Source organism: Psammomys obesus, unplaced genomic scaffold (genome assembly GCF_907164565.1).
Source record: "Psammomys obesus unplaced genomic scaffold, mPsaObe1.curated_primary_1811, whole genome shotgun sequence".
Classification (NCBI taxonomy): domain Eukaryota; kingdom Metazoa; phylum Chordata; class Mammalia; order Rodentia; family Muridae; genus Psammomys; species Psammomys obesus.
In genome coordinates this window covers 5,709,398-5,723,958 of record NW_026596091.1, presented here as the reverse complement: position 1 = coordinate 5,723,958, position 14,561 = coordinate 5,709,398, and the positions used below count along the sequence as shown (strand labels likewise).

General features: G+C 44.2%; 1 pseudogene; it reads right to left on the bottom strand.

The window, feature by feature from the left end:
- Positions 1 to 667: 667 nt before the first annotated feature.
- LOC129691639 (pre-B-cell leukemia transcription factor-interacting protein 1-like) lies at positions 668 to 2,871 on the bottom strand (annotated as a pseudogene).
- Positions 2,872 to 14,561: the final 11,690 nt, after the last annotated feature.

Genomic DNA, 14,561 nt, shown 5'->3' with positions numbered 1-14,561 from the left:
TGGGTGCAGGGTCGAGGCTGTACCTATCACTGCAGTGGTAATCCTGAGGTGTCCCTGCACTTAGAGGCCACCTCAAGTGACAAAGCCCTACTGTGGTCGCTAGTTCAGGTGGGGAGGTGAAAGACACAACAGAAGCATGAGAGAAGGGTACTCTGCGGGCTGGAGAGATGGCTCAGAAGTTAAGAGCACTGTCTGCTCTTCCCGAGGTCTTGAGTTCAATTCCCAGCAAGCACGTGGTGGCTCACAACCATCTATACTGGCATACATGCAGATAGAGCACTCACATATGAAATAAATAAAATCTTTTCTAAAAAAGGTGGTGGGGGGAGCTTCACGCTCGGGGGTAGCTGCCTCCAAAGCTAACAAAGCCCAGGCCAAGTCTCCAACCAGCAGCTCCAGAGTGGTTGTAGGCTCTCCAGGCTACAGGGTGGCCAGCTCTGCCGTACAGTCACACAAAAGGTGGACAGCTCTCTGGCTGCAGAATAAGGATACTCCCTAGCGTGCTCCCCCACCAGGCCTCTACACAGCGTAGTACCCAGGGCCTTTAGCATTTGCATGCCTTTGCATAGACAGCCCAGCAGAGCCAAGTGTGGCCTTTTTCTAGCAAAAGTGGTACCAGTGGGGGACCAAGAGCTTTGCTCTCCTCTGTGAAGGACATTCAAGGGCACTAAGGAGCCAAGAGGGACCTGCTGGACAGTGAGAGCATAGGATCGAGGGTCGCACAATCCCAGGGCTCAGTGGCAGCAAGGTGAGGGTGGCAGTGGTGGGGATGGCGGCTGTGCTCTTCCCTGGGGCCCACAACTCTGGGGTTCCTGGAGTGTTTCTTCTTCCTTGACCTCTTCTTCAATGTCTTGTCTCCAAAGAAGTGGCTGAACACAAAGTCCTCAGAGTCATACACTTCATCCGCACCACCCATCTGTTTCAGCGCCACCTCCTCCAGGCTGTCCTCCAGGGCATCCACAAAATTCTAGAAACAAAGCTGGTCATGCCTGAAGACGGCATCTTCTCCCAAGTAAGCAAGTGAGAGGGGCAGCTCTTTAGTCGGCTGCCCAGCCCAGGACAGCTGTGCCAAGTATGTTCTCAGCACAGAGACCAGCTTTTGCTTCCTCACGGGGGCAGCTCCACACCAAAGAAGGCACCTCAGCCTTGCACCTCAGCCGCTCCTCCCAACAGAACAGGGCCTCAGGGCTGTTGTCATCCCGTCCCCCACCCACAGAATGCTTCTGGCTTTCTCTAGAGTGGGGGCTCCCACTTTTCCTAGGGTGTATCTTGGGGTTCTGTGGTTTGTCTTTATTTTGTTGTTGTCCCCAGATTTTTCTCCCCTTAGCTTGTCTTCCTTCCAATCCCCCATCCCCACCCCCTCCTCTTTGGTTCCCTGCCCTCATCCCTCCAACTCTTCTTCCTCTCCCGCCTGACTCCTCCTTCCTATGCTTCCAGTGATTGGCCTTCTGGTCCCTACGCCCACCATGCCACTTCTTCCATTCTGCTCCCTGGAATTCTGGAAGTGGGTCTTCTTCTGGTGCCAGGCCTCTGAGTCATTGGAAGCTACTCCGGTGTTATGACCCCAATTCTCTGGGCCCTGCAATGTCTGGGCCAACATGTGACCAAGTTCAGCAAGGCCAGCATGAGTCCCTGGGGCTCCTTGGCCTGCCTCCTACAAGTCCGTCTTCAAGTCACAGTGCACAGACTCCAGCTGCTACTGTCCCTGCTGCTCCTGTCTTAGGGCCTCAGCCTCCAGCTGCTTATGCTGCTCCAACAAGCTGGGATCAGGCTCCTGCCCATTGTGGCCTTGCTCCTTGGTGGCCTTGTTATCCTGTGGGCCTCCATCCCAGTTGAGACACACGGCATCTATGTATGCTCCTGACACAGCCTCTAGCCCCTGGCGTCCAGCCCTTAGCTGCTGAAGTTTTAACTCTAGGGCCTAGTGGGAGGTCTTGCCCTCCTGCAGGGCCTCCTGGAGAGGGGCATTCTCCTCATTTTTCGGCTGGTGCAACAGGCTCTGAAGCTTTCTGAGTTTACAGCTGGGCCAGCAGCAGTTGGATACCCAGGTTCTCCTTGGCCAGCTTGTCCAGCAGAAGCCCCCATGCTCTGCAGGCTGGGAATATCGTCTGGTAGAACTGAGGCCTGCAGCTGCTCTGTCTCTTCCTGCCTGTTTCGCACAGTATCAGCCAGCTAAATCTCGGGCTCAGCATCTGGAAAGCCCTGCAGCTTTGCTACTTCCATGGGCCTAGTCTCGAACTCCAACCGTGCACCACAGACTAGGACGGTCCCCAGGCTCAGAAAAACCAGGGCCTTCAGGAGACACATATGGAGGGAGATGTTCAGCTCCCCACCTCCACCCTTGCCCTCAGCCTGGTCCTCCACATCTACAGGTATTTTAGGTTGAGGCGGGCTGGGCTCCGGGGCCATCCATCTCCAAAGAACTTCCACATCCATACCCAAAGCAGCGGAACTCTTTCCAAACTGCTTTGGGACTTGAGGGCGAGTTTTATGGATGGCTTGAATTCTCCAGGTCCTGTGTGTCTGGTCCCAGGCTCATCACCACAGGAGTCTCCTGCAAATTTTCCTGGACCACTGTGTCTCCAGGGAGCTCCATCCCATGACCATCACCTCCCAGGGTGCCCTTGGCCTTCGTCTCCCCTAGAAGAGCAACACTTTCATTCTGGGAACTTTCCATCTGGAAAAGTGTCTCTTCTCCTAGGTCCCAGCTAATTCTTTGTCACCTGCTTTGGAAGGGCCCCCAAAAGCTCTGGGAGACTCCCTCAAACTCTAGTTCTGTCCTGGGTTCTGTCCTGGGCCCACAGTCTCCACAGGCAGGGTCTCAGAGCCAGCAAATACTGAGTTATTATTTGAGATTGGGCAGGAGGACATAGTTGTGGGGGTCAAGGGCTGTGGAGTGGCCACCTGAAGTAAAGGGCTCTCTTAAGAAGGGGAGTTCCCAGCTGGGCCTGGAGGCCTATACTTTTAATCCAAGCAATTCTTTTGAGCTAGTTCCAAGATAGCCAGGGCACTACAAACAAAGTTTGCCTCAAACAACCAACCAAAAGAAGAAGGAAAAAAAAAAAAAGAAAGAAAGAAAGAAAGAAAGAAAGAAAGAAAGAAAGAAAGAAAAAGAAGAAAGGAGGAGAGGTAGAGGAAAAAGTAGAAAGCAAGCTTAAATTTCTTAACATGGAATTCAAATATTTCCATGTGACAGGGTCCTCATTATTTCCAGGACTGTCTGATTTGGGCTCATAAGAGAAGCCATTCAGCCTCTCTATTGGCTCAACATCCTTTTTAAATTGAAGATGTTAAATTCTCAGATGTTAATGCATTCAAGTACCGAAAGATGAGAGCCAAGCAGAACCACACACTTATTTTGCAATTGTAAGGATTCCAGGGGTTGCTGGTGTTCCTGGCCCCAAACTACCCTTTGAGTCATAAGGAAGTTCTATGCTCTGTGACCTATTTACTGTGTCCTATGCTGCTGGCAATGGAATGCTCTCTGCTCCATGCTTTGTCCATTATTCCCCATTATATGGATCCCGCGCATCTCCTCAAGCTTTGCCCTTTTTGACTCTAATCCCCAAGTCTTCACTCTTCCTCTACTGTATTAAAACATTCACTAATGGTGTTTGAAATTTGCACTCTCTGTCTACAACCATTAACTAGAGCTGATTATTGGGTTCATGCAAATACCCAGTTAATACACTGTTCTTTTTTAAAACTCTAAGTTCTAATTAGCATTAACTGTCAACCTGACAAAGCCTAGAACCACGTAAAAAGAGTCTTGGTGCACACCTTTAATCCCAGCACTTTGGAGACAGGCAGGCAGAGCTTGTGAACTTGAGGCCATAGACAAATTCTGCCGAAGGAAGGAAGGAAGGAAGGAAGGAAGGAAGGAAGGAAGGAAGGAAGGAAGGAAGGAAGGAAGGAAGGGAGAGTCCGCACTGTCTTTATCAGGTAGGTCTGTGTGCTTGTATGTAACAGGTTACGGATTGATTGGGAATTGGCAAAGGGCCCGGTACACTTTGGGCATCCCCATTCATAGGCAGGTAGTCCTAGGCATAAAATAGGCAGGTAAGCACGAGCCCATGAGGGAGCCGGAGAAGGGGACAGCAGTTAGGGTTCTTCCACAGCTACTGCCTCCATCTTCTTGCCTTGAGTTCCTACCTTGGTGTCCTTTAGTATTGGATTGTGATCTGGAAGTATAAGCCAAATAAACCCGTTTCTCCCTAAGTTTCTATTTGAGTTTTATCACAGCAACAGGAAGAAAACTAGAACCCCGTGGTACCATGGCTTGAAACCAATGCCTCCCATGTGTCAGGCAAGAGCTGTGCCAACTGAGAAATATTTCTAGCCCTACAATTTCTTTCCTTCCTTCCTTCCTTCCTTCCTTCCTTCCTTCCTTCCTTCTTTCCTTCCTTCCTTCCTTCTTTCCTCCCTTCCTTTCCTTTCTTCCTCCCTCCCTTCCTTCCTCCCTTTCTCTTTCTTTCTTCCTTCCTTTCTTTCTTATGAAACTTAGTACAGTACTTCACATACAATAAGTACTCAAAAGAGTCGTGCTTGAATAGTTTAATGAATAAGTCATCTTATGCCTCAGAAAGAAATCAGATGTTTCAACAAACAATATTGTCCTCTATAGTGTGGAGGAAACAGTCAATATGGAATTCCCCTAATCTACTCAAAGGATGCAGTTTAATGTAAACAATACTCGGGTCTGCTCTTCAGCTAACAGTGTTAGGACTATCTAAAGTGACTTTATCTTAAGAGTCAACTGGCTCCCTTCAGCATTGGAAACAATGATATTTGCCGTTGCCACTCCTGCCCTGCAGTCCAAAACCAAATATATATAGCATATTACTCATGTGATTTTTGGCATCACTTGAATAAAAACTAGTTCCATAGAGCGTTTCTTGATGCGATGATTTCAGTAGCTCTGTTTAAACACTAGCTTTATACCCAACTGCATGCCAAATATAGTGTGAACTCCCTGCCCGGAAAACAAAGAATCTTCTTATCAATATAGAGAAGTCATTTCAGATTTTAAAGTTAAAATAAGGAAGTGTTTTGAATATTGCCTAACTCACCATTGTGGGAAAAAGTTAGAAACAGTTCAGACCATGCCACTCTACTTTGCATTTTAATTGAATACTTGGTTGTTGTTTTTTTTTTTTTAAATCAACTTGCAGTATTTGTCTCATAAGCTTTACCTCAAATATTAATTTATCATTTTGACAGAAGAAAGAACTATATTGCATGATCAAATTACTAAGCAGGCAGAAGTCTTGGTTGCAAGTTATTGAGGCTTACTGTGAAAACAGTAAAGTACTAACTCCATTAAGTCTGAAAGCATTTTTTTTAAAAATATATATTTATTTGTGTGTTTATGTGCACTGTGTGTGAGCAGGTGCTCTAGGATGAGAGAAAAGGTTGACTCCCCTAAAGCTGGAGTTATAGGCAGTTGTGAGCTGTGACACGGGTGCTGGGAACTGAAGTGGAATCTCTGGAAGAGCCATCTCTCCTGCCTTTACTATATTGCTATTGTCATTGTCATCATCATCATCATCATTTTGGTTTCAAGACAGGGTTTCTCTGTATAATAGACCTGGCTGTCCTGGAACTCTCTTTGTAGACCAGGCTAGCCACAAACTCACAGAGGTCTGCCTGCCTCTGCCTCCCAAGTGTTGGGACTAAAGGTGTGCACCACCACTCCTGGCCTCTGAAAACATCTTAAATCATGGCAAATAAGGCAGCTCACACCTGGTCTACAAATCAAGTCCAGGACAGCCAAGGCCACAAAGAGAAACCCTGTCTCAAAAAAACAAAAATAAATAAATTAATCATGCTAAATAATGTATAGCATTCCTGCAAAATGCTGCAAATATCAGCTAAATGAAGCACCTAATAAAAGCAATGTAGTGCTTGAATAGGACATACATGATGGTGCATATTAGTTATTTAAAGCTGTTTCTAGACTCAAAGACTGTCATCCTTTAATCAAAATATTCAATGAATAAAATACTTACAGTAAAAATAAAAACTACCAGAGGATAAAAAAGAGGGTTGGGGTCCTTAAATATAGCTCCTCATACTGTGGTGACCCACAACCATAAAATTATTTTGTTGCTATTTTATACTGTATTTTGATACTGTTATAAATTATAATGTAAATATCACTATACAGGCTATCTGATATGAGACCCTGTGAAAAGATCGATGAACCCCCAAAGGGGTTGCAACCCACAGGTTGAGAACTACTGAATTACAGGATAACAGAGTTTTTCCTATGTCTCTTCTTTATTCTCTGTGTGTGTGTGTGTGTGTGTGAGTGAGTGTGTGCATGTGTGTGTATGTACAGACATGCACCTGCTACAGCCCATGTATCACCATCAGAGAACAACTTTGCAGAAATCAGTTCTCTCTGTCTAACTTGTTTGGATGTAGCATCTTTCTGGCTTCTGCCTCTGAGACGCATACTCCATGCTGGCCTGTCAGATTCTGGCCAGTTCTCCCCCTTTTCTTTCTCCCATCTTGACAGAGGAACGCTTGGAACACAGATGTGCATCTGGCTTTTTGAACTATCCATTCCAGGGAGCGAACTTGGATCCTTAGGCTTACATAGCAAACACTTTTAGGCATTGAGCCATCTCCCCAACCTGTATCTTCTTTCATTTCTAAGTCATGGTGAAATGTTCATGGGAGGGGGTTAGCTTTAGTTCTGAGTTTGCAAAACTATCTGTTAGCCTGTTATCCAGTGGTTCTCAGCCTGTGAGTCTTGCCCCGTTTGGGAGTCAAAGGACCTTTTCACAGGGTCTCATGTCAGATAGCCTGCATAGTGATATTTACATTACCATTTATAACAGTACCAGATTACAGTTATGAAGTAGAGACAAAATAATTTGATGGTTGAGGGGTCACCATAACATGAGGAGCTATATTAAAGGGTCAAAGCATTAGGAAGGCTGACAAACACTGCTCTAATCTGAGCTCCTTAAAATGCGGCAACATGGGCTATTGACATGGTCTAGACCAGGAGGGCTGAAGCAGCATTGGAATTTTTCTGGCATTGTAGTAGCAAGATGAAACCAAGACCACACAGCTTTGTCTCTGTTTCATGGGTGGGGACACTATGGAACCAAGGCCACCTAATTCATAAGGCACACAAAATCAGATTTCCAATTTTCTTCAGGCTGGTGCCTTCTTCCTGAGATTTAAACTCAGACATGTAAGAGCATCAAGAAACACAAGCAGTGTGCTAAAGTGATGCACAGAGTCATTATCCTTTAAAGTTGCACTGCGGTTTTCAGTCCCTGACCTCTCGGTGACTAGCAGCGTCCTTATGAGCTGCGCTGTTCAGGAGGACCTGGCTGTGTTTCTGAAGGTGTCAACTATTTCCTTCTTTTATGTCTCTTTCTTTTAAATGCTGGTCAGAGTCTAAACATGCATCCCTCCCCTTATGCATACTTTCTCTAAAGCTCCCCTCCCTGACATTCAGTTGTCCATCTGCCACGTTTCTGACCTCCAACCAGCCTAATTCAAATGGCATGGGGGTTGTTTTGTTTTGTTTCCTTCCCTTTGCAGGCAGCTGTTGAGATTGACAGCCTGACTGTTGTTTCATTTTTCTTTTAAACTGTAATAAAATTTTCTTAGAGCAAAAACAAACAAGAACCACTAGTTTCCTGGTGTAGTGGGGCTCATGCCTGAAACCCCAGCACTGCTGAGGTGAGGGAGGAAGACAACTTGGGCTACGTAGGGAATTTCAGGCTAGCCTGGACTACAGAATGAGAGGGAGAAGGAGAGGTTTGCTTCTCCTTGCTCCACCAATAGTCTTTAATGAGACGCTTGAATGTCAGCCAGTGCCTGGAAATGACTAACTTGTTGGTTACATGAATGGAATGTCTGTGTGCGCTGAACGCGTTTTAACATCCTGGTCACTAACTGGCCACATTTGGAAAAAAGAAAAACTGGGGCTGGGCTGTAGCTGAGTGGTAGAGCTTGCCTAGACTTCACAAGGCTTGGGTTTCATCTCTGGGCCATCAGATCAACAACAAACTAAGGTAAACATTGACCGTATTCTATAAATCTTTATTGTCTATGCCTGGCATGTTCATCCTGGGCAAATTCTACTGACGTTTAGCAGTATTTACCTTGCATTATCAATTACCTGTTACCTTGCCTGTCAATTCAACTGCATCACTTTACCTGATCTACATTTGAACCCTAAGAAGTAAATATCCCTGATTCAAAGTCAATGAAATCAACACCACATCAGTTAAACAATTTGTTCACGGTGTATAACTGGTAGGTGGCCGCGATAAGACTGGCCCAAGCTTTTTGACATCAGAACCAGACCTCCTGGGCTCTCTCACTCTACATAGCTTCTGAAAAGAAATGGGATAATTCCCAATAAGAAACTTCCTGGTAGCAGGAGATGCTGGCATACACATATTACCTCTGGAGCCAAAGGCAGGAGGCTCATGAGCTTAAGATCAGCCTGGACTATGGAGTGATTTCAAAGCCATCTTGGCCTATTTAGTGAGGCCCCACATTAAAAACAAAACAAGAAGACAAAAACAAAACCCACCTGTTTGCCGGCTGCTATGGGTTGAGCAGCCCTGCTCCTATGCCCCTTCCATCATAATGATTCAGTCTTAATGGACTTCCTGCCCCACTACAGGACAGGAAAGATGGAACTATCATGCCATGGACCAAAACCTCTGAAACTAATAACACAAAGCAAATCTTTTCAGCATCCTTTGCAACTTTGGCAGTTCTCTGACCCTCACACTGTTTGTCTTTGGGCAGGATGCCGCAGTTCAACTGTGGGGACCATGCCTGACATTAGACAGGACATGCTACCATTGTAACCCAGCTTTTAGGAAAACAAAAGGACACCCCCATCCACCCCAGCTGACAAGGAAAAAATCACATGTCATCCAGCAGTGACAGTAACTCTGGAATAGGTTGATAGGCATTTAGAAAGTCCAATATGCAAAGATTACACAGTGGAAGTTTGTTGCCCTGTGATCACCTCTTTCACAGCAGCTGTAGTGTGGTCACTGCTTGGCACGTGTCCCATATGTAGGACATTTCTCAACAGTAAGGACTCCTCTCAACAAACCCCAAGCTCTGAGACCTTTGCTGGTAACACATTGACCAGTGAAAAGTAGTTCCGTGACCAATGGCTTTCTGAAACTAATGACACCCTGGACAAGCCAACAGTGGTACTTTTTAAAATCATAGCTTTAAATTACATAAAAATAAAATAAATAAAGGTACTATGGTGCAAGATGCTGGGATTGATGTATAATACACAAAAATATTTTACATACATATACATTAGATGGATTTAGGGTTCACATAAGAAACCTTGATCTAACTGGGCATGGTGACATATAACCTTAATCCCAGCACTCAAAGAGGCAGGGGCAGTGGAGTTCTCTGAGGCCAGCCTGATCTATGCAGTGAATTCTAGGACAGCCACAGTTACAGACAGAGACCTTGTCTCAAATAAAACAAACAAACAAACAAAGAGATGGAGGGACAGGAAGAGGGAGAGGAGGAGGGGGAGAGAAAAGCTCAGTCTACAATATTAAAGCAATGACAGTGTTTGTTCTCTAATTGAAATAAATACCTCCAGATCTGCACATGAAAAACTGAGTGTCTCCTGTTCCTTAAATCAGAGTGGTAAGTTCATAACTATAAAACTCAGTTGCCCTGATTTGCTGTTTCCCCAAATAGAATATTTCTCTGTTATTCTGATTTATAAGGGAGGTTTTCATGTCCTTCTCAACCCTACCACACCATCACTCTGTTTTTAATTAAATACAGAGAACTCGGAGCTCTAAAGCCCTCTTGGTATAAAGCCCTTTTTGTTATCATTGTACACAAGCACCCCCCCCCCGACTATGTCATTAGCAACGACTTGGGGTAAGATTAAATCAGTAATCAGTGATTTTTGTGTTTGTCTTGATTCTCAGAATGAATCTAAGAAGTTGCAGTGGGAATGTAGCTTGTCATTTGTCATTGTGCACTTTGGTCCTTTTTTGTTTGTTTATTTGATTGTTTTTCTTTTCTTTCTTTCTTTCTTTTTTTTTTCTTTTCTTTTTTTTTTTTTTTTTGAGACAGGTCTCACCACATAGCTCCTGATGTCCTAGACTGGCCTCAAAGTCACAGAGATCTACCTTCCTCTGCCTCCTTAGTGCTGAGATTAAAGGTGGGCACCTATGAGCCTGGTAGCACTTTGGTTTCTTCATTTTCATAGACTACTTCTGAAGGGGAGCTTTCCCTGGAAACCAGCAGGGCATGTCTAAGTAGTCTGTTATTAGTGGGACTCTCATTCTGATTCCTTTTAAGAGGATGGAAGAGATACAAGTATATACACACAGAAAATGAATGTTGGAAATATGTAGTTTTGAAATTCTTTTTTAATGATGCCCAACTCATATTTACTATATTTTGTGCTAAAGAGTATGAAACAGTTTCCTTCATTGAACTAGAATCATCTCATTGCTGCTTTTACAGCTGGGTCACTGTACATTATTTACTTATGTGCTTGCTTGCTTGCGTGGGCAGTTTGCTTTAGGTTCCTGTATGTTAGTGGGCTAGGGTGAGCTTGTGTGAGGGGGTGGGTAGGTGTACGTTCATGTATGAGCTCCTATGTATGCAGAGCAAAGGCCAGCCTCAAGGTCATTCCTCAGGAGCCATCTGCCTTGGCCTTTGAGACTATCTCTCAATGGGGCCTGGGGCTTATCAACGAGGCTAAACTGGCTGTCCCATTAGCTCCAGGCTCTTGTGTTTTCACCCTCTCAGCCCTGGAATCACATGCATGGACCACCATGCCTAGCTTGTCATGTGGATGGTGGGGATAAACTCATGTTCTCATGCCTGCTCAGTAAGCATGTCACTGACTGATCGTCCTCCCCAGCTGCTGGTTTTCTGTTTTGTTATTTTTGTTTGTTTGTTTTGAGACAGGTTCTGTCTATGTGGTGCTGCCTATCCTGGAACTCACTATCTAGATTGGACTGTTCTTGATCTAGAGATCCATCTGCCTCTTCCCAGGGGCTGGGATTAAAGATGTTTGCCACAATGCTTGGTGGTTTAGAGTTTTTAAAGACACAGTCTCACACAGCCCAGGCTAGGATTGAACTCCTGATCAAGCCTACAATTATAGGCTTGAACCATCATAGTAGGGCCAACTTGCTCTTTTGGATAATTCATTGCTTTCTGTGAATTGAAATTTTATATCGTTTTATTTTAATTTTGTTGCTATTTTTAAGAGTCTCATGTAGTCCAAACCAGCCTTGAACTGGCTATACAGCTAAGGATGGTATTACACTTAGGGTCTTCTTGCTTCTACCTCCTGGTTCTGGGATTTCAGCTGTGTGCCACCAATACTCCAGTTTAAGCAGTATTAGGCGCTAAACCCATGGCTTCATGCACCCTAGGCAGAACTTCTATCAAATAAGACATCCTCACCTCCTATTTTAATTTTAAAAATATATTTATTTATGTATCACACTGTATGTGTACATGCCTGGGAATGTATGTGAACCACATGTGCTCTGAAGCCTACGGAAGTCAGAGGAAGCTTTTGGACCTCTAGAACTGGAGTTACAGATGATTGTAAACTATCATGTGGGTGCTGAGAATCAAACTCGGGTCTTCTGCAAGAGTAACAAATACTCTCAACTGCTGAGACATTTCTCTAGCACACATGTGGAGGTCATGAAACTTGGGTCATCAGGCTTGGTGGCATATGCCTTAAGCTGCTGAATCTCACTGTCCCCCTAAATTTATAGTGAGCTTTGTTTTGTTTGCTTTGGAGACAGGCTTTCTCTAGGGTCCTGGCTGTTCTGGAGCTCACTGTTTAAACCAAACTGACCCAAAACACAGAGAGTCTTACTGCATCTGCCTCCTAAGTACTAGAGTTAAAAATGTAATGGCATAGTGGCGCTATACATTCTGAAGAAGCACACAGTCTGAAGGCTGAGGGCAAGACAAGAAAGGGTGCTACTATTTCTTTTTTGCAAAGTCTAGAAATCTTTGCTACTAGTTTCATAACATCTGACACCATAGATAGGTGTCAAAGAGGAAAAGAACAGGACTGAATGAGCACAAATTCATGTGACTTTCCCACGTCGGTGCCAGCGAAAAGGACAATACATAAGTGCAAAATAACTTTTGGAAAAAAAAAATGACATGACTAAGCAAAACTGGCATTGCCAAGCTACTTCTTCTTTTTGTAAAGGACTTGAAACTTGCTAACTTAATAGGAGTGCATTTCTCATGCCTGGAGAGCCATTTTCACATCCCACATTTGCCAGCTTTGTATTTCCTTCCTTATTACTTAAAAGGTTTCTAGATATTCTGAAAGGAGAGAAGTTGTTGAGATAGATGCCAACTACTTAAACACTTCTCAAAGATTAAGGGCAGGAATTGGTTTGATTTGCTCTGGTTTGATTTGAAGGCAAGAAAATTTGATTATTTACTTAATTGTATTAACCATGGAAATGTTATATCTGTATTAAAAGCAAGTATGCATTTAATATTGTTCAAATTATTTTTTAAAGATTTGTTTTTGCTTTTTGTATGTGTTTTCCTTGCATGTATGTGTGTGTGCACATGCTCTCTGCCCTGCCACTGCCACAGAAGACACTGCATTGCCTGGAGTTGGATTTACAGGTGGCTGTGAGCCACCACATGGATCCTAGGGACAGAACCTGGGTCCACTTCCAAAGCAATGCTTTTGACCATCCCTCCGGCTCCATTTGGATGAATTCTATAGCTCATGTTATCTGTGAATTCTCTCAAACTGCAGGCCTTCATATTGTTTGTAAGTAGGTCTAAGATGGAAAAAGCAACAACTCTCCATAATAATGTACATATTTTACATCACAGAAAATTTGGGGACCTGGTTGTTTCCAATTTTTTTTCTTCATTTTTTAAAAAGATGTATTTATTTATTATTTATACTGTATTCTGCCTGCAGGCCAGAAGGGGGCACCAGATCTCATTACACATGGTTGTGAGCCACCAAGTGGTTCCTGGGAATTGAACTCAGGACCTTTGGAAGAACAGACTGTGCTCTTAACCTCTGAGCCATCTCTCCAGCCCTCTTCTTCACAGTTTTAACCAGCAGAATTTGTTTCTCTAACAGACTCCATGTAGGATGTTAACATACAAACCACACAGAAGCTACCCTAGTGGTCAAGGTCCATCTGGTCTCCTGAATACTCCATAGAATGGTGTGAAGAAGTGCTGACCTGCCCCCACCTATAGAAACTGCACAGATGTGAAAGGCGGTGCTGCAGGAAGGGTAACTGGTCAACCTTAAAGCATGCAGAGAACAAATCTTAATCTTCGCTGCTCAGCCTGGTAGTCATCATATTTTTAGCTTCACTATTTTATCACCAGAATCAAGCACAGAATCTGGGACTTGATAAAAACTTACTAAAGAAATTCACTGTGCTATCAAATGGAGGACATCAAGAATATCTACTTTAAAAGTACTATAATGATAAAACTATTTTGTATATTTTAGGGGTTTTTTGTGTGTTTTTTTGTTTTTTGCTTGGTTTGGTTTGGGTTTTTGGTTTTTTTCAAGACAGGGTTTCTCTGTGTAGCCTTGGCTGTCCTGAACTCACTTTTTAGTACAGGCTGGCCTTGAACTCACAGATCCTTACTCCTCTTCCTCTCAAGTGCTGGGATTGAGAGCACATGCCGCCATCCCCAAGGAAATGCCGCCTTCCCTGAGATCTGCTTTTACCCGTCCTTCTAAGAGAGCTCCTTCTTCCCAGTTAATTATAATTGATCACATCCTGCTGGGTTTCTCTCCGGTATTTATTGCAATCTGTCAATGTCTGATTGTTTCTTTGTTGAAAGTTAAATGTTCTATGATCTTTGGAGCAAATCCCCAGGGCCAACTACTGTGGCAGCCAGGGCATGTATTTAATTTTTATTTATGTGTATGTGTACCTACCTATGTGTGGCGTGCATTCACATGTGTGCAGGTGCACGAGGAGGTCAGAAGAAAGCATTAGGTCCCTGGGGTCAAAGCTACCGGCAGTTAGGAGCTGCATGATGTGAGTGGTGGAAATTAACTCTGATCTTCCTCATGGGAGCCTGTGTTACTAAGCACTGAGCCATCCCTCCAATCCCAAAAGGCTTTTGGAAAGATGGATGGGTAGATGGGTGCCTGGATGGATGGATGGATGAATGGATGGATGAATCTGACACGACCAAGTGCATATACCTGCCCATGACGAAGATAAAATTTAGAAGGCACTTAATATCAGGTCACGCTTGGGAAGACTGTATCTAGTGTTTATAGTGTATAGAGGGGTTTCCCAGCCCTGGGAGGGAGTGTGAAATGGAATATATTAATATAAATAAATCACCTGCATGACATCCCACTCCACTTCTGTTCACTGAGGGTATTTAAACTCACAATCCTCAACATAAATGAGGACAAAATAAAGTGCTCCTGAATAAAGACAATTGTTTTTGAGTCAGGATCTCTACTGTCCAGGCTAGCCTTGAATGCACAAAGATCAACTCGCCTCTGCCTGCTAGTGGTG